Consider the following 19,033-nt stretch of genomic DNA (forward strand, 5'->3'; position numbering starts at 1 on the left):
TGATTTTGTGTGGTTTCAATATGATGTGCTGAGGTATAGTTTTTTGATCTTTTCTGGGCTCGCATTTTGATATCCTCTGAACTTCTGGATATGTGGTTTGGTGACTTTCATTAATTTGAGAAAATCTCGGGCAGCTCCCGTAGTGCAGCAGTTTAGCGCCACCTACAGCCCAGGCCATGATCCTGGAGACCCTGGATCGAGTCCCACATCAGGCTCTCTGTATGATGCCTGCTTCTCCCTCTGCCTGTGTCTCTGCCTCTCTCTCTCTCTCTCTGACTCTATGAATAAATAAATAAAATATTTAACAAAAATTGGGAAAATCTCTGTCATATATTCAAATATTTCTATGTTCAAATTTTTATCATATTTTTTTCTCTTTCTCCTCCCTCTGGTATGCACATTATGCATATGCTGCACCTTTTATAGGCATTCACAGTTCTTAGATGTTGTGTTCCTGTGGGGTTGTTTGTTCTCTTTTTCCATTTCAGTTTTGTAAATTTCTTTTGACATTTCTTCCAACTCAGTTATTTTTCCTCAGCCATATCCAGCCTACTGATGAGCCCATCAATGGCATTCTTCCTTTCTGTTGTGGTGGGTTTGGTCTCTAGAATTGCTTTTTGATTCTTTCTTAGAGAGTCTGTCTTTCTGCTTACATTGCCCCTCTGTTCTTATGTATTGTCCACTTTTATCTTCAGAGCCCTCAGAATATTGGCTGTCTGAAATTCCCAGTCTGATAATTCCAATGTCTCTGCCGTATCTGAGTCTGGTTCTGATGCTTGCCATTTCTTCAACCTGTGTTTTATGTCTTTTTGTATGTGCTGTAATTTTTTGTTGAAATCCATGCAGGATGTACAGGGTAAAAGAAACTGAGGTAAATTGGTATTTTTGTGTAAGGTTTTATATTTATCTAGCTAGGGGTTAAACAGTGTTTATTGTTTGCTGTAGCTGTAGGTGTCAGAGGCTACAACTTCTGCTTTTCTTTTTTTCCCACCTGGTTGTCTTTGCGTTTCCCTAGAGACTTCTTAAATAACATCTGAGATGGATAATTCTTTCAGTTGTATTCCCCTGTTACTACTATAAAAAACCCTTTCAATATGAAGGTAACTCATGGGAGGAGGAGAAGCATTATGTAGTCCTATGATTAAATCTCCATGTTTCAGCAAGCCTGTGTGCCTGGACTGGGAGCTATACCATTGCACCTCAGTTTTACTTTGCTTTTCCCCCTTAAGTGAGGTCGAAAGGCTGTTGCAGGACTGCAGTTGAGTATTTCTTATTCCCCAGGTTGTTTAGACTCTGTTAAAATAATTTCTCTTGAGATAAGAAGAACAGAATGCTCTGAGTGTATTTCAAAAAGCCTGCTTTCCTTCCTCCCTCCTGGAAGTAAAAGGGGATTTCCTCTGATCATCACTAAGGGAATCTGGTAGGACTCCTGGAGGGGATATTTACAAGTGTGTGTGTGGGCATGTGGAAGACTGGAATCCCTGGAGTGTGTACCTCTCAGAAGTGTCCACCCTGTACCTCTGATGGCTCCTGTTCCTATCCCAGTACGGTTCCCACAGAGCTGCTTGCTGTGGGCTTCTCCTCCCATAAGGTATGACTGTCTGTACGTATCAGATTCACCTATCTCTTCGGTTTTGGAGGGCAGTGGTTTGCTTTGTGGCCTCAGTTCTCTGCTGGATCCAGAAGAGTTGTTGATTTTCAGTTTGCTCAGCATTTTTCTTGCGTGATGGAAGTAATGACTTCACTCTCATGCCAATCTGGAAACTAGAAATTCTGTTTAATCCAATAATTATCACTTAACAGATTCAGTCTGTGTAGTCCATCAGGCAGAAAAATAATCATATGGGCCCTTAGTGTTGAGACGATGTGAAATGGAGTATATGTTAACTTAGAGCTACCACTATTTGTTACAAGCGACCTTTTTAAGAGAAGAAGAAGAAAATCATATAAGGGTGGGGGGAGGTGGGTCAGAGAAGAGGAGTGGGTATAAAATCAATTCTGCCTATTATTCATGGGGAAAGAATAATCAGCAAATTCATTATAAATCCTTATGTTTATATAGGAAAGTCTTATTTATGAGGTACCAGCAGTGTTCCACATGAATGAATTTGTCATATAACTGAGCTATCATCCTTTAAATTGAACTTAAAACATTACAATCCTTTTTGATAGAGTTCTTTTTCTAAAATATATTATTGTTCTGTCTTATTGAGCAAAGCACAGAGAATATCATTTATCTTATTTTGTTACTTGGGTCATTATTGTAAACATCAGTCACAGAGCAACTCTCTTGAAATTCAGAGCAGCTCTCAAGGGCTCTGGAGGTGACTGGGATCGTTTGCACCTAAGCACACTACTTGCCTTGATTCCCAATGCTTATCTTTACCTTCTCCTTTCACAAATTACTTTTAAAGCATCCAGCCTATCTGCTCATTCTCGAATAAAATTAAATATATTTTATTTTTATAAAATCTGTCCATTTATCTACTAAAATCATCTCACTTATTGCTTCCTGGTGCACACACAACAGTTGGAAAAAACATTGCTCTGAAGGACAGGGAGAATTGAAGATCAGCAGGGGAACCTAATTTATGTGTGTTTAATTGCTAAGCAGATTATATGTACGAAAGTAAATTAGAAGCTTTGGCCTATAGGGTAAATAAATAAATAAATAAATGTATAATATGTCATGAAGTGCTGTGGAGAAATATAAACCATGGCAAGGGGTAGGAAGGCTGAAGGTAGTAGTCATGGAAAATCTTTTCATTAAGGTATTTGAGGAGAGCCTGAAGGAAGTACAAAATGAAACCATTGGGATATTGTGGAGTAGGGAACAAGAGCAGCATGTACAAAGGCCCTGAGGTAGGAGTTTATGTTTGGGATCAGAAAAATAAGAGGCAAACATGACTTGGGCAGAAGGAGGGGGGTAGGGAAGGAGAAAGAGATGAAAACCGAGGTTGTAGGAGGCTAGATACTTGAATTAGTCAGCTCTTGCCATGGAAGTGCTACAGATATGACTCAGGGGTGTACAACAATAGCATTTTTTTTTGCACTTTGGAATTTGTGGTTTGGCTGTTTTGGCTGTAGATTGTAAATTAGGCTCAGGCCTCTTCTACACATGTTCATCTAAGACCCAGGCTGAAGAATCAGAACCGGTCCCCTATCCCCATATCTGTTCTCCAGGCAGAATAGCAGAGGGCAAGAGGAAAGCCTAATCACCCACGCACTTTGCAAGCCTCAAGCCTGCTCACATCCTGTCTACTAGCATCCCAGACACCAAAGCAAGTAATATGGCCAAGCCCAAAGTTGAGAGGTGGGAGGATCCACCCTGCCCATGGTGGAAGAGGAAAAGAGTAAAGAACTGTGCATAGCAACTCAATCTAACACAATAAGGAAAGGGTCTGTAAACCATTAAAAGTCTTTAACTTTTGCTCTTTATGTAAAGGTAAGTCATTAATGAACATTGAGCCAAGGACCGACTTGTTTTGACTTTTATTTTCAATGGGTAACTCTGATCATTTTCTTTTTTTTTAAAGATTTTACTTGGGATCCCTGGGTGGCACAGCGGTTTGGCGCCCGCCTTTGACCCAGGGCGCGATCCTGGAGACCCTGGATCGAGTCCCACGTCGGGCTCCTGGTGCATGGAGCCTGCTTCTCCCTCTGCCTGTGTCTCTGCCTCTCTCTCTGTGACTATCCTAAGTAAATAAAAATTAAAAAAAAATTAAAAAAAATAAAAGATTTTACTTATTTATTCATGAGATACACAGAGAGAGAAGAGAGAGAAGCAGAGACACAGGCAGAGGGAGAAGCAGGCTCCATACAGGGAGCCCTATGCTGGACTTGATTCTGGGACTTGATCCTAGGACTCCAGGATCACACCCTGGGCCAAAAGCAGGCGCTAAACCCCTGAGCCACCCAGGGATCTCCCATACTCTGATCATTTTTAATGAGTAACTCTGGGAACATGAGGAGAATAGATGTAAGGGTCCAGTAGATGTAAGAAGGACGGCAGAGAGAATGTTACCATGTGGCAGATGAGAGGTGATGGTAGCTTTGACCATCATATAGAAGTGGAGATGATGTGAAATAGTCATTTTCTGAGTTTATGAAAGAGTTTGAGTTTGTTTGGTAGAGGCATCAGGATTGACTAGGGGATTGGATGCTGGGTGTGAAAGCTAGTGGTCAGGGACTCCAAGACTTTTGGTTGGAGGACCTGGAGCCATGAGCCAGAAGACTGGCCAGAAAGCAAGTTTGAGGGTTATAGGCAGAGAATCTGGAGTTCTGTTTTGATCATTTAGATTTGAGATGTCCATTAGGCTTTCAAGTGGAGATACAAAGTAGGAAATTGCCTATATGAGCCTAGGGCTCAGGAGAGAGGTCCAGGATGGAGATGGCGTTAAATAAAAGTTTGTAAAAGATTCATACTTGTATTTTTCTTGGATGATGAAAATAATATTTCACTCAGAGTCAAACTCTGTTACATAATCTCTTGTGGGTGGGAGTCTAAATCCTCCTTTCTCTACTAGCTTTTCCTAAAAAACATAACATGCCCAAGCCCTCTGCTCCCTCTCTCGCTCCTTCTCTGTCCCTTTCTTTCATTCTTAATTGACATTTTTGAATAGTAATTTACTCCCTCATTTCTCTTCATTCCTTAATCAACTGGAATCTGTATTCTGTACTGCTGTATCTATTAAAAAAACTGCCCTGACCAAAGACTCCAAACTCTGCACAAATCCAAAGTGCATTCAAGAATATTTCTTTTACTGCTGCAATCAAGTTGCTGCCCCCTTGCTCTCCCCTTCCTGAAGCCCTGCCCCTCTGGCTTCTGGCTTCTGGCTTCTGGCTTCTGCAGTGCTGCCTCAACTGGTTTTCCTTGTGGTGCTTTGGCTGCTCTGGCTTTGTGTCCTGTGTTCTCCCCCCCACCCTCCCATACTTACCCCTGTAACACTGGTTCTGTCAACCACCCAAAGCTATTAGTCTTCTCCATGGAAAACCTCATCTATTTCCTGGATTTCCACTGTCGTTGATGTAGGGGCTACCTTATTGCCATCTGATTTTGATCCCTTATTTGAATGTAATCAAATTATTTCCTTCTACATGTTGCATACATCCAAGTCAGTGTCCAGGAGGGACCTCAGTCTCAGCATATCCAAAAGGAAACATGCCCTGGTGATTGAAGACGTAGAGACCATCTCTCTGCCTATAAGCTCTAGTGACTCAGGTCTTTCCATAGATATCATACTCATCAGTCCCCATGCCAACACCCATTCACCTCTGAACTGACTTGTGGTGCTCCCACAGGAGAATGTCCTCTAAACCATCCTTTCCTTTGTTTTTGTTACTCTGCCTTAAGACATTTGATTAAAATAGCAAGTCCTCTAAAAAGGCTCTTCTGAGTTTATAACTGGGATACAGTCTCCCTTCTTGATAGCTCACCAACATCCTATTCACATGTCTCATCAGATGTTGCCATTATGGGCACATCTTTCTGCCCAACTTTCTAAGTCAGACATCTCCAGGGAATAATGCTGTATTCCTCAGTGTGCTTCAGGTACCAAGAACAGTACTTTGCCCTTGGTAGGATCTCAGTAAATGTTTTTGAATTTAACAGAAATGACGTTTGGATAAATGAATCCAACTAAAGATAAGCAAGGCCCAGTTTTCTAGCCTTCATAACTTCACCTCTGGGATTCATAATAACTTTGGTCCATTCACAAGCTTTTTCTTCATGCCCACTATATGCATATAATGAGAGTGTGCTCGTGACTGTACGCAAAAGCACTGGATGATTTACATGAATTCTGACATCTCCTCAGAAAAAGAAAGTAGCCCAGTCATCGCTAGCTAGATGATGAGTGTGTCTCATGTTATTTCCAGGCAATGCAAGGTTTTATTTTTGTCGTGCACCAAATGGACTTGGTGTCAGGCAGTCAAATGCCTGGCAATCTGCCTAGCTGAAGAGATTACATGAGTACTGAATAGAACATTATTGTGTGATAATGATTTCCAGCAGCTATTGAAGATAAATTCCAATGCAAAATAGAAAGCTTTATTTCCAGGGGAGAAGATATTGATCCTGTGGCCACTGTAAATAAAACGGGAATTGCAGGTATACAGAGAAGTCCCATTTTGTCATTGCCATTGAGTTCTGACTAACAGAAGAACTGCCTTCTGAAGCCAAATGAAGACCCACTGACTGACAAGCAGTTTGATGTTCCCCTGAGCTGTTACTTTCTTGTAGAAATGTGTCATGGGGATCCAGCATGTGAAGATAGGTCCCGTCATCATGTTGTGAGTACAGTTCCTAAGTGTGCAATCAAACAAAGGCCTCTGTGGATCAACCATGATTTGTCCCAGTATAGGGTCTTACTTGGTTCTTGGAGAGAAATTGTTTTATGAGTCAGAGATAGGTTAGGAGCCAAGATTATGGAATTGTTTTATAGACTTAATGGTTGGTTAAAACATGAGTGTCTTTTTCTTTATCTACATCCTGAGATTGAAGATGTGATTATTCTTCATTAGCTTTTGAAGAACTGATCATTACAGCCTTTCTAGGTCATAGACTATTCAATCTAGGAAGGACCTTAAGGATCATCTCATTTAATCCTTTTATTTTTCAGCAAGGAGATGATGACCCAGAGATAAGTAACATTACAAAGGGCATAGTTTACTTGGCCTTCTTCCCCACCCCCAGTGAAGCATTATCGACATGTATGACTCATTTTAACCTTGCTAGAATTCTGGTGATTGTAGAGGATGTTTTCTTTGGGATAGCGCTAATTTATTCCAGAATGAGAAAAATATCATGGGGATGTTTCAAATTCTTAAGGGTCTGGAGAAGTGCTAACTCCCTCTGGTTTTGGAGGCTACATGGTATATTTTTATATTTCTTCCATGGATAAATGCAGACTGTCTATCTGATACCCTTATTCTCATCCTGAGATTGCTACCAGTAGGCACTATGGGTCTCAGTTTTGCATCTCCAAGATCTGTGGAGGGTCCTGAACTTTAAGGTCACAAACTTTAAGAACTGTACCAAGTGGGTTTGTGTACCTCACACCTCAGCGAAGAACATTTGCAGGGTACATATCGCTGGAGATCTGTGGCTGGGAGGTCAGCCAGTGAAAAGCTTGCTCAAGTGGGTGATGGGACGATGGCAAAAGGGTTTACGTTAAATCTAGATAAAACTCAAGAGGCCATTTCGATTACCCCTCAGCAATAGCTGTATAACTCTCATCATGTTGCTGTTCTCTTAATACTTAATTATAAATAACAGAAAGTTGAGAGTTTAGGGGCAGAGGAACCAGGAGAGACTCACAGGCTCTTTATCTCTCTTCAGGATCTCATAGAAGTACCCACATTGATCCCCATGGATGTGTCCCTTGTTTATTGCACATGGATAGGGGCCTTGATTAAGGCTTTTGTACATTCTTAACTGGATGATTATAATTCTGCAGGTCCTAGTCTAGTTGCTAAGTCCCTGCATTGATCAGAATGCATTCCTGGTTCTGTGGACAGAGTATCAACATGTATACCTAAGGTATAAACACCCACATGCTAAAGGGATATTGAACTTATTAGTATAAATCTAATCTCCTAGCACCTTGGCTATATACAGTGAAACTTGTTTATGCTCATATTTCCGATGTTTTTCCTCCCAAAGTTTCTGTTTTTCATTAATGAAAAATATCTATTTTTGTTGTTACTTTTGTGTTAACTTGCTTTTGGAGAACAGAGAGCACTATGGACAGAGAGAAATTTGAAATGTCTCTTTCTAACAGACCTCAATGAACTTGATATTTCAGCTTTTTCAGGTCTGTGTTTGAATCTGTAAGAAGCCATATTTATGCTTACACCATCCCAAAGTGAGTTCCCTCTTTTCTGTACTTCTGTAGCTCTTGTGGTCTGTGGCAGTCATTTGGAAGTTAATTACATACTGCCTCGTGGCATTATAATTTAACTTCTTATGTACTTATATTATTTGTGTAAGTGGACTCAGATCCTTGAGGGAGAGAATTGAGTATTATGCTTCTTTGTTTCCTCTTTTACACCTAGCAGAATGCTATGTGCACAGTTGGCTATCAAACAATATTTGCTGAATAATCTACCACACGGAATTTCTTAATGCCTCTGCATAATGGTCCCAGAGAGAATGTTGCATAAAAAAGAGACAATATTCTTCCTAGTATTAAAATATTTGGTGAAATGCTACAACAGGGATGTTTCATATGTCTGCAGATCAAGTGGCTGTGGGAGTGTAGATTAGCTGTTGGTGTGTACATGTACCCATGCACATGTGGAGCAGTTGCGCGCGCGCGCGTGTGTGTGTGTGTGTGTGTCTGTGTGTGTTGGGGAGCCTGTTCCTTTCATCTCTGATTCTGAGGACTTTAATTGATCCCTCCGATTAAGGATGGAGAACACTGGCTGGGTAATAGATGTCTTGCTATGGATGGTGAGGCAGTGATGCCTCAACTGGAAAATCATTAACTCCCAGATTTTAGCGTGTCTCTCGATCACCTATCAGCAGCAGCAAATCTGCTTTATCAGCCAAGAATTCCCTTATCTCTCAGTGACTGTGGGCCATGTGCTGCTGCTTTCTGTAGATGGGAGATAGAGCTGCATCATTACCCAGAGGTGACAAGGATATAATTTACAGGCTCAATCAGTTCTAGTTACCGTGTAATTACAGAGTTATTACATGGTTATTTGTTCCTGATGGACACCAGTGATCTCTTATCCTGTTCACTGTGGTCTGCTTCTTGTCTTACGCAACCACTGATGTTTAGTCTCCTCTGCATGGGGTGTTAAATGGTGTACTAGGGAGGAAGGACAGAAAAGATTCGGGATAAGATGTTGATTATGCTGAGATGCTGTTTGTTCTTCTCAATTGGCCTGTTGATAATAACAGCATCCTTTGGCTTTCCTCCCCTAGGCTCCAAGTTCACATTTTCTTCCTAAGAAAGTATGGTGACAATATTGTACTTGGCAGCATGGGGGAAATTGGGTGTAAGGAATATTCTGACCCATATCACCCAGCGATTAGATGGGAATATCAACCTTAAGACTATGTCACTGCCTTTTGTAATTTGAAGCTCATGGTAATGTAGTGCCTATTGGATGAAACATTCCTTTTCATAATGAAAAGAAGAGGAGGCATTTAAGTGTGTAATTCAGTATCATAGAGAAATCATGGGAAGTTTCAGTAACCTGCCAAATGTCACTAGGTGAATGATATGTTTGGAACTCAAATGACAAAGCTTGGCTCCTTCCATTCTAATACACTTAAATGAATTTCTCTCATTTGAGGGCAACATTCTTTTAAAAGCACAAGTACTAGATACGATGCAACAAAATTTGAATATTACCACATATTTGCTTGAATGATTTACCATAAGTTCTTTAACCCCTTATTTTTATTACTTATCAATCAACATGTGTGAGGCCGCTTCATTATCTGAGTGTCTAATATGTGTGGATTCCTAATTTGGGAGAAATGGGGTGAATGGGATATTTCTGTCACCCTTCCAAAGCATGATCGCCATGTCGTGGTGTGGACGGTATTCTAGAGGCAGCATCATAATGCAGGAAATCTGGGTTCTGGTTTCCTTTTCTTCCACTAAACTGTGTGATTCTGAGTCTGCTCCCCTGCCTGCACAGGCCTCAGTTGGCTCTTCTGGATGATGGTCATGTGGACCAGAAACAGTGGAGTCTTTCCCAGCTCTGACAGTGACCTGTGCCTCTGTGACTGAAGTTGACCCGCAGGCGAGCCTGTGACCAGTTTGGCTTCTTTGGGTGTGAGGTCACAGGAAGATGATATTCAGTGCTTTACCAGAAAAGCTCCTCCCCACATGGAAGCCAGAGAGGTGCTGGCGCGCACGTCACATTTCAGTTGACGGAATGCTGGGAATCATAAGCGCTGTCTCTCACTTCTCTCCACTTAAAACACCTTGCTGATTTAATTAAAATAATTTTTTTTCTTTTGAATAGCTTAAAAGCAGCCCTAATTATAATGTAACTGTTATGTAACTAATATGTGCAGGTAATATTGTGATTATATATAGGCAGCCATATGCTACGATGCAGCCATTTGCATGCTGTTAAACTGCTCAAGCGGATAACTCTATGTCCGTGCACAAAGTAATTGTACCAAACTAATTTGTGCTTGCAAACAGATCCCGAATTAACTATGTAAATAGGCAGATCTGCAAACAGAATATCATAATGTGCATGTGTGCACATGCATGGGGCTGAGGGGAAGTGATTTTCTACCTGCATGAATGATGGTGTCAGTGAAGAAGTGGAGCTCGCCTCTGGCATGTGTTGCCCTTCTTGGATTCCAGGTCCCTCTGAATTCTCATCCTGCATTAGGGATTCTGAGGCATCCTGTTCAAATGTGGATGACTGGAGGCAATGTGAATTTGTTTTCCCTGAGTGTAAAGGGTGATTTCGATCCATCTACCTCTCTTGACCTCGTTTACTGTCTCATGCATTCCTTGGCCAACTATGCTTCCAAGATGCCTTCGCTGGCTCAGTGTTTAATATGGAGTGAAGATTTCTCACTGTGAGGAGAAGAGAGTTAGTTGTGTGATTTGGCAATTGTTATTGTCCTGAGGACCACGTGGCACTCGGGGTGACCGGGTGACGGGCACTGAGGGGGGCACTTGACGGGATGAGCACTGGGTGTTATAGTATATGTTGGCGAATTGAATTCCAATAAAAAATATACAAAAAATGTTCAATCTGCCAACATATAGAATAACACCCAGTGCTCAACCCGTCAACAAATGAATCAAAAGATTTGAAATCCAGCTCCTCCTTGGGTCCCCTCACTTCTCTGAGGCTTGCTTTTCTTAACTGTGAAAGGAGGGGATGATATTAGGACTTGCCCCATAGGGCTGCTTAAAGGAATGAGTGAGTGCATGTGTGTAGTGTTCAGCATAGGGCTGCCTTGTGGTCAGGGTTCAATCAGCACTTGCTGCTACTCTGGCCATGCTTGATGCCACCATGGTTTTAGTCATCCCTGGCAACCCTGGCACAATTTACTGTGTTGAGACTAATTTCAGGCAGTTTCCCAACATAGGATATTGACTCCAAAGGAAGCTCACAGTATTAGTGAGCGTTCTCCAAGGAAACAGAACTGATAGGACATGCAGGGATGTGTGAGATGCGATAGTCTACGAATTGGGTCATGATATTACAGAGGCTGAAGTATGCCATGATCTACTGTCCACTAGCCGGAGACCCAGGAAAGCCGGTGGTATATATTTGAGACCAAATCTGAAGGCCTTAGAACCAAGAGCTCTAATGTCTGAGAGCAGGAGAAGAGGGACATCCTATTCAAGAAGAGAGAAAGAGAATTTGGCCCTTCTTCTGCCTTTTTATTCGGTTCTGGTGCTCATTGGATTGGATGATGCCTGGCTGAGGTGGTGAGGACGGAGGTTCTTTACTCAACCTACCATTCAAGTGCTGTTCTCTTCCAGAACCATCCTCACTGACACACGCAGCAATGATATTTTGCCAGCTATCTGAATACCCTTTAGCCTAGTCCAGCTCACACCCATCTGACCAGGCAAGGTGGACCCTGAAAGGAAGCCAAGTGTGTGTATCTTTTCTGTGTTCTCTGCTCACCACCGTCCCCATTCGGCATCTCCCCTTCCGGTACAGAAAGAGGCGGGGGCTCCTCCTTAGCAGCACTCGACCTATGCAGAACCTCAATTTTCTGTCTTCACTTTTCTGACATGCTTTTTGTTCTCTTAAACGTTACTCTCTTGAGGCACATTTTTCAAGACTTGCCCTGTACCTGGTGGTTATTTTGACCAAGGGCATTCAGAGGGTACAGTAGAAATGTTGGTCTCCTTGCTCCCTCCTCTAGCTAGTGCCTCAACCTGGGACACTTCCCACTGACACTCCCCCCCCCCATTCCTGCCTCCTGCTCCTTCAGGACTTCACTCACACCTCCCCTTCTCCCGCAGGCCCACCCCCACCAATGACAGAGTAGTCTGCCCCCACCCCCTACCCTGCTTCCCACCCCCACCCCATCTCCCTTTTTCTTACCCTGCCCTAGTTTTTCCTTTTTTATAGCTATCATCGCCTTCTACTATTTTATGCAATTTTGCTGATTTATTTTGTTTGCTGTCTGTTTCTCCCTGCTTGCATAAAAGCTCCTTGAAAGCAGGGTCTTTGTTTTGTTCATTAATGTTTGTCAAATTCTCAGTCTGTGCATGACTCTGGGAAGGTCCCTCATAAGTTTTAATCACAGATTCCTGTCTATATTCCTCTATTTGTCATCTCTGAATCCAGGTGGACTGAAGTGAGAAGGACCTGAGACGAGGGGATGTAGAGCAAAGAAGCCTTACTTGAGGCTGTCGGAGGAAATAGAACTGAGGGGCCAGATAAAGCTGGCGACCTTGGGGGCAGGGAGTCCCAAAGGGGGCCTGAACCAAAGGGAGCACAGCACACATCAGCCACAGGAGTGTGGGGAGCAGAGGCATGTGTCAAGGTGGGCATGGGGAGAGCAGAGGCACACATCAGCCTGGGGTTTGGGGGAGCACAGCACATATCAGTGGCTGAAGTTGGGGGAGAAGCATGAGCAGTGCAAGTCGGTCATGCCCTCATGCTGCATGTGTGACCAAGTGAATCACATGATTAGTTTTCTCATCTGTAAATGACAAAAATATCTGCCATATTTACCTAACAGTTTTTTTTCCCATGAGGATCAGTTAAGGCAATCACATGAACGTAATTATATAAATATAAATATAAATATTTATATATATTTATATATAAAATAATTCAAATGTTCAAATCAATAATTAAAATATACACATATTATACTATATATTATTATAATATATATATATATATATATATATATATATATATATATATAATTCAAATGTTAGGGATTTCTTATTATTTCTGTGCCTCAATTTACCAGTCTGAAAAATGGATGATTAGAATGGAGGTGGAGTGGGAAGAAGGATATTTCTGAAGGACTGTACATCACTAATGTTACTTCTGGATTACTTCCATGAGTCAGCCAATATGGAGCTCAGGGGTGAGATGGACTAGTGGCCGTCCATCAGAGGCCGACTGGGCACCTCCAAAGATTCAACTCACAGGAAGGACTAATGAGAGTTACATGTACCAAGAAGTGGACCCGTTTGGGAGACACTTTGCAGTAAAAGAGCTTTTACCTTCTTTAGCACACCTGAGGGCATTTCTTATTTCATATTAACCTAAGGCTACAAGGCCCTGTGGCACAAAAAAAATTGGGGATATTGATCAAAGATGAATAATTGGTCCTGGGATCCTAGGCATCACTCCTTTCTCTCTGAAACCTTTTTATATCGAGGTGGCTTCTCTATCCCCTCTCTCTCCAACCTATAGGACAGGAAGTAAGGATTGGTTGGCAGGCTGTAATAAAACTATTTAGCTGTTAATATTTGAGAACAAAGTGTCCTGTGTTCTCATCTTCTCCAGCCTCTGGAATCTTTTCTTCTGCCAGTAGGTGATCTAATTAACCTGCTGATGTCTTGAGAGAAGGACGCAGACTTGACTTTAGACTTTGAGTCAGATGTCAACTCACCATTTGCCAGCTATATTACCCTGAGCATGTCACTGGAGCACCCAGTTTTCCTTACTGGTATAGGAAACAGGTAATAACTAGTCCCACTGTAGTGACCAGGACTTACTTAGTTCATATTTGTGGAAGTAGAAGTATCTAGCACAATTCTTGACATATGGTCAAGGCATCCAGCAAATGTTAGTCTGTCTTGCCCTTTGGTTCATCAAATAAATAAGCTTGAGTCTTCCATGTCCAGTATTTAAGAAGAAAAAGGTTTCATTTCTTTAGATTGGAGGGGATTCATTTATTTAGTTACACATATCTAGATTGGAGCCTTTCTTTGTTTAAAATGTACATTTCAAGGATACCTAGATGGCTCAGTTGGTTAAGCGTTTGCCTTTAGCTCAGGTCCCGGGATGGAGCCCTTCCTCATCTCTGCTTCTCTCTCTTCCTTCTCCCCCTTCCCCATGCTCTCTCTCTCAAATAAACAAATAAAATTTAAAAAATAAATAAAATGTATATGTCAGCCTATATTTCATGGTTATTTTTGCTCATTTTTCTTAACGGAATGTGTGCATTAGGGTATTTTTTTTTTGAGGGAATCGTTTGTTGTTTTGTTGTTGTTGCCGTTGTTGTTTAATTTGCAAGCCAGGCAATGGGAGAGAACTACACACAGGAGAAACCGGATGTAGCTGAAGATGAGAATGTGAAAATGAAGGATATTCACTAGACTCAGTCAAAAGTGCTGATAGCAAAGGACTTTAGTTCTTCAAATCCTCTCAAATGTATTCAGAATAACCTTAAGCATATTTAGACAGTCATACATTTTATTTTTGTCTCTGGGCATTAATGTGCTGACTTGTGGGATTATTAAATTCTAATTCCCCAAGATACATTTCTGTCACTCAGTGGGTATTAATGTGCAATCATTAGCAAGGCCAAGATTTAGGATTCTTGTTTCTCCATGTTAAAGGGGAGCAGAAAAAGGAATACGTCTGATGTCGGAAGCTGGACAAACACCCACCACTATTCCCGAATCACTGGAAAATTCTGAGTCATAGTGGAAAGACTGTGGAATTTAGAACCAGAAGACACCAAGGACAAATTCTGACACTGTTGCTTATCAGCAGTGTGACTTTAGGCAAATCAGTGAACCACTTTGAGGCTTAGTTTCCTCATGTGTAAAATGAAGAGAATATTTGTCTTGTCATCATGATTAGGTAAGTTGCACATAGTAGCAGCTTGATAAATTTTAAAATACTAACTTCCGTTATAATATTTTTTATTCATTGCTATGAATTAGAACTCAGTTTTCAATTTAGGAGCTGAATACCAGGATTATAACCTAATTATTATAAGGGCCTGCCTGTATCTACCGTATTTATTGTTATACAGTGTTTTAAATGGTGGTGAGTGGCAGGTCACCCACAATACCATCTCTCTCTTATGCTTCAAATGGCAAGTGAAGTAAGCATCTACATGTTTGACTCTAGAACTTCAGTGAAGAAATCATTTGGTGTCAGAACTTAGGTTGTTTTCCTATGTAGAAGCAAAGAACAAGTGGATACTATTTACATTAGTATTCCCCCAAATGAAATCCTTGGCATAAATCTGACAAAATATGTGCAAGATCTTTATGAGACAAACTACAAAATGTGATGACCAAGATCAAAGAACTTAAACAAACCAGGATGCATTCCATGTTCATAGATAGGAAGGCAATATTGACAAGATATTATTTTTCCCACCTCAATCTATAGATTTAGTGCATTCCCAGTCAAATTCCCAGCAAGTTATTTTGTAGATACCAACAAATGGATTCTAGAGTTTATATGAAGAAGTAAAAGAATAGCTGAGGCAATACCAAAAGAAAAAAACAAAGTTGGAGGACTGACACTACTCAAGTTCAAGACTTAATTATAAAGCTACAGTCATTAAGACAGTGTGGTATTGGCAAATGAATGGGAAAATAGATCAATGGAAAGAATAGGACTTAGACGTTATGTGTTACTTGGATCCTAGACATCAAATAGCATGCTCCCTTTCCTTGTTCTTTTGGAAGGAGCCATGGCCTCTGCATTCGCGGAGGGGAACAGCCACATGTCTAACACAAATATGATCACTGTAGCTGGAAATGCCTGAGAGAGATTTCTACTTTCTACTTGTCAGTTACTTCTTTACAGGGGCTCCAGAAATGTTTCTTCCTGCTGAAGAACTCTTTACACAAACAAAAACTGCATCAGATCTCCAGAGGGACAGTGTCCACATGTTTACCTTATATTCCCAGCACCTAAGACTTTGTCTAACAAAGAGGACTTTGCCTGGCATAAAAGTGATGCTCAAAATATTTTAAACATTTTTCCTTTCACTGAGCTTATTCCTACAGTGGCTTAGGTACTTGATTTGTGCCTCTGTTATGTAAGTAAAAGTGTGAAGAGGCCAAGATTAAAGTGGAGGAGTTCTAGAAGTAGAGACTATTCCAGGATGCTAGAACATAAGAGTAGAATTTAGAAATCCTTTTATATTACTCCATGGGCCAAGAGATAGTTGAAAGGTATTTGTTTTTGGCAGTGCACTGAGGACTGCTGTCTTTACTGTCATGTTCTTGCTACTGCTTGTTTTTGGTTGGTTTGTATCTTGCCAAATTCCTGCATGACCACCAAGGATCTGGATTCGGTTTTAAGATTTGATCTAATTCTTCCACTTGAAACCATGTGGATTCTATTTAATGGATTTGCCAAAAGCAAAAGGAATGGTTATAATCACATGTCACTTAACCAAGGGCACTTTTAAAAATAAGAACTACATGCATATTGAGAAAGATGGGGGGAGGATGCTTTTGGCTGGTTGTCTAGACTTCACCGTGCTCCCTTCCTATATCATCCAGTGCTGTAATATCATAAAAGTCCAGTGTGCAGGGAAGTAAGCATATGTCCCCCTACATGAAACCATAAACCCTGACTCTAGCAATTTTCACAGTTTGTTGATTTGGGTTCACATAAGTTTCTACAAGATTGGAAAGTGGTCACCCATTATGGCCTTTGGCTCTTACTTCTGGGTCAGTTCAAGCACATGATTCAATTATTCTCCCCATAGCTGGCTGGCAGAGAAAACCAGTCATGGTATCAGATATTCAGGGAAGGTCTGGACTTAGCGTTATCCTAGCAGAATTGACTGGTGTCTGGTGAGGGAAAGGAGAGTATTAAGACTGAAGAGTCACACAGAGAATAAAACGTTCTGGTTTAGGGAAATACATATCTCTTGGCCAATGTCACTCTGTCCTAGAACCATTCTCCTGGTTAAATAAGATCTAGTCTTATTGAGATAAGTGGCAGTGCTGCCATCCCAGAATTTACAAAGACAGATGCTGACTCTGTGGTGTGTGTATGTTGTGTGCATGTGTGTTAATATTTGAAACTGGCCTAAGGCAGTACCTACTATGAGGCTGTGCTATGGCTTATGACCACCCAGTCTCTCATAATCTCAGCCCATAGCAGGGCTCCAGTGATGATTTTGTCTGTGTGACTCTATCTTTAAAGAACACGTAAAGCCTTTGCCTGGTAAGATTTATGTTCCCGCTGCAGTATGTGGAAACCGGGGCAGATGAGACACTTTGTCTTTCTTATGCAGGAAATCTGAGGCCAAAAGAAATAGGAATTGTAGATATCAGTAAGTGTGTCAGCTTAAGTGAGAGGATGCATCTCCTAAATATTGTCATCCCATAGTATCTCTTTTATGAATCTTCTCATGGACCAAGATACTTTCTTATTTCCATGTCCTTGAGGTGGCCCAGAGCTATGAGAGAAGATGAATAATACAGCAGAGAAGGGCTGGGAAACAAGACAGAACCAAGCTGTCCCATGTTATTGTGGGTGTTTCCTTGCGTTCCCAAGTATGTCATCATGAAGCACTGACTAGAAATACAGGTCTGCAGTGAGATGAAGGGAAAAGGTCGTTTTCATTTTATACTAATAACTTTAGAGTTTCTTAGAAGGTTGTCGGTTGCATTCTGTTTTTTGGTGGATATACCATTCCGGTGATGATTTGTACTCATTAAAGAGTTAAGCAGCAGCAACTCTGTAAAGCAGTTGCTTTGTCAAGAAAGTGAGACAAAAGGTAGTACTAATAGTGTTGCTGGGAAGGGAAAGAAATGTGAAGGGGGCAGTCAAAGAGAGAAAGGAGGGGACAGGGATGAGCATAATGGAATTTGCCCTCACAAATGTAGCTGTGATTGGACTATGTTCTTTAAAGGCTGATAACAGTCAACCTTTAAGAACTGAAAATTATAACATTTTCAGTTTATATTCTATACCTAGAGATATCTGAAATTATTATTTTGTTTTATTTCCTTATATTTAGCTTCTTTTACAAATAGAATATTTTGATTTCCCATGTGAGTAATTATTTTTCAGACACATGGTTTCTTTTAAAAATATTTTAATTTATTTATTTGAGAGAGTGAGCAAGGTGAAGATAGCACATGAGCAGAGGCAGAGGGAGAAGAAGAAGCAGATTCCCCTGCTGAGCAGGGAGCCCAACGTGGGGCTTGATCGCAGGATCCTGGGATCATGACCTTAACTGAAAGCAGACACTTAACCAACTGTGCCACCCAGGTGCCCCAGACTCATGATTTCAATAGCTATTTAATATTCTCTTCTATAGCTCAGCCACTCTGTTCCTTAAATGCAATTCAATAAGAAATATTTGGAATGTACTTAACTTCCAAGTTGGAGTGCAGCTAGTTGAGACAGGAGCTTCCTTTTTTTTAATTTTTTTATTTGAGTTCAATTTGCCAACATATAGCATAACACTCAGTGCTCATCCCGAAGTGCCCCCCTTAATGCCCATCACCCAGTCACCTCAACCCCCCACCCACTTCCCCTTCCACTATCTCTTGTTCATTTCCCAGAGTTAGGTGTCTCTCATGTTTTGTCACCCTCACTGATATTTTCACTCATTTTCTCTCCTTTCCCTTTATTCCCTTTCACTAATTTTTATATACCCCAAATGAATGAGACCATATAATGTTTGTCCTTCTCCAATTGACTTATTTCACTCAGCACAATACCCTCCAGGTTCTCTATGTCAAAGCAAATAGTGGGTATTTGTCATTTCTAATGGCTGAGTAATATTCCATTGTATACATAGACTGCAGGAACTTCCTTAAACACATTTCTTAACATGGACCAACAGTAATGGGGTTGAGATTTACTCTCCTGCTCTCTTCTCTTTTCCTATGATGCAGTGTGGTAGCCCCACATCTTAGTGGCTCTGGATCTCCCTTCACTTTCTTGATAGATTCTCTGGAATCTATATGGCCATGTCTTTTTCTGATCTCTTTCTGAAGATCCACTGTCTCTGGGACTCCATCAGAGAGTCCATAGAAGTGTTGTGGAAGAAAAAAATAAAATGGCCAGAGAATACTGCTGTTCTGGTCCTGTACACGTTATGTATAGAAATATAGTT

The 19,033-nt window shown here is 41.1% G+C and overlaps 1 protein-coding gene across 4 annotated transcripts in view; it reads left to right on the top strand.

Annotated features, from left to right (window-relative positions):
* The window catches only part of NTM (neurotrimin), a 931,059-nt gene that overhangs the window by 652,009 nt on the left and 260,017 nt on the right, over positions 1-19,033 (top strand). The gene's annotated exons all lie outside the window — the stretch shown is intronic.

Source organism: Nyctereutes procyonoides, unplaced genomic scaffold (assembly GCF_905146905.1).
Source record: "Nyctereutes procyonoides isolate TBG_1078 unplaced genomic scaffold, NYPRO_anot_genome, whole genome shotgun sequence".
NCBI lineage: Eukaryota > Metazoa > Chordata > Mammalia > Carnivora > Canidae > Nyctereutes > Nyctereutes procyonoides.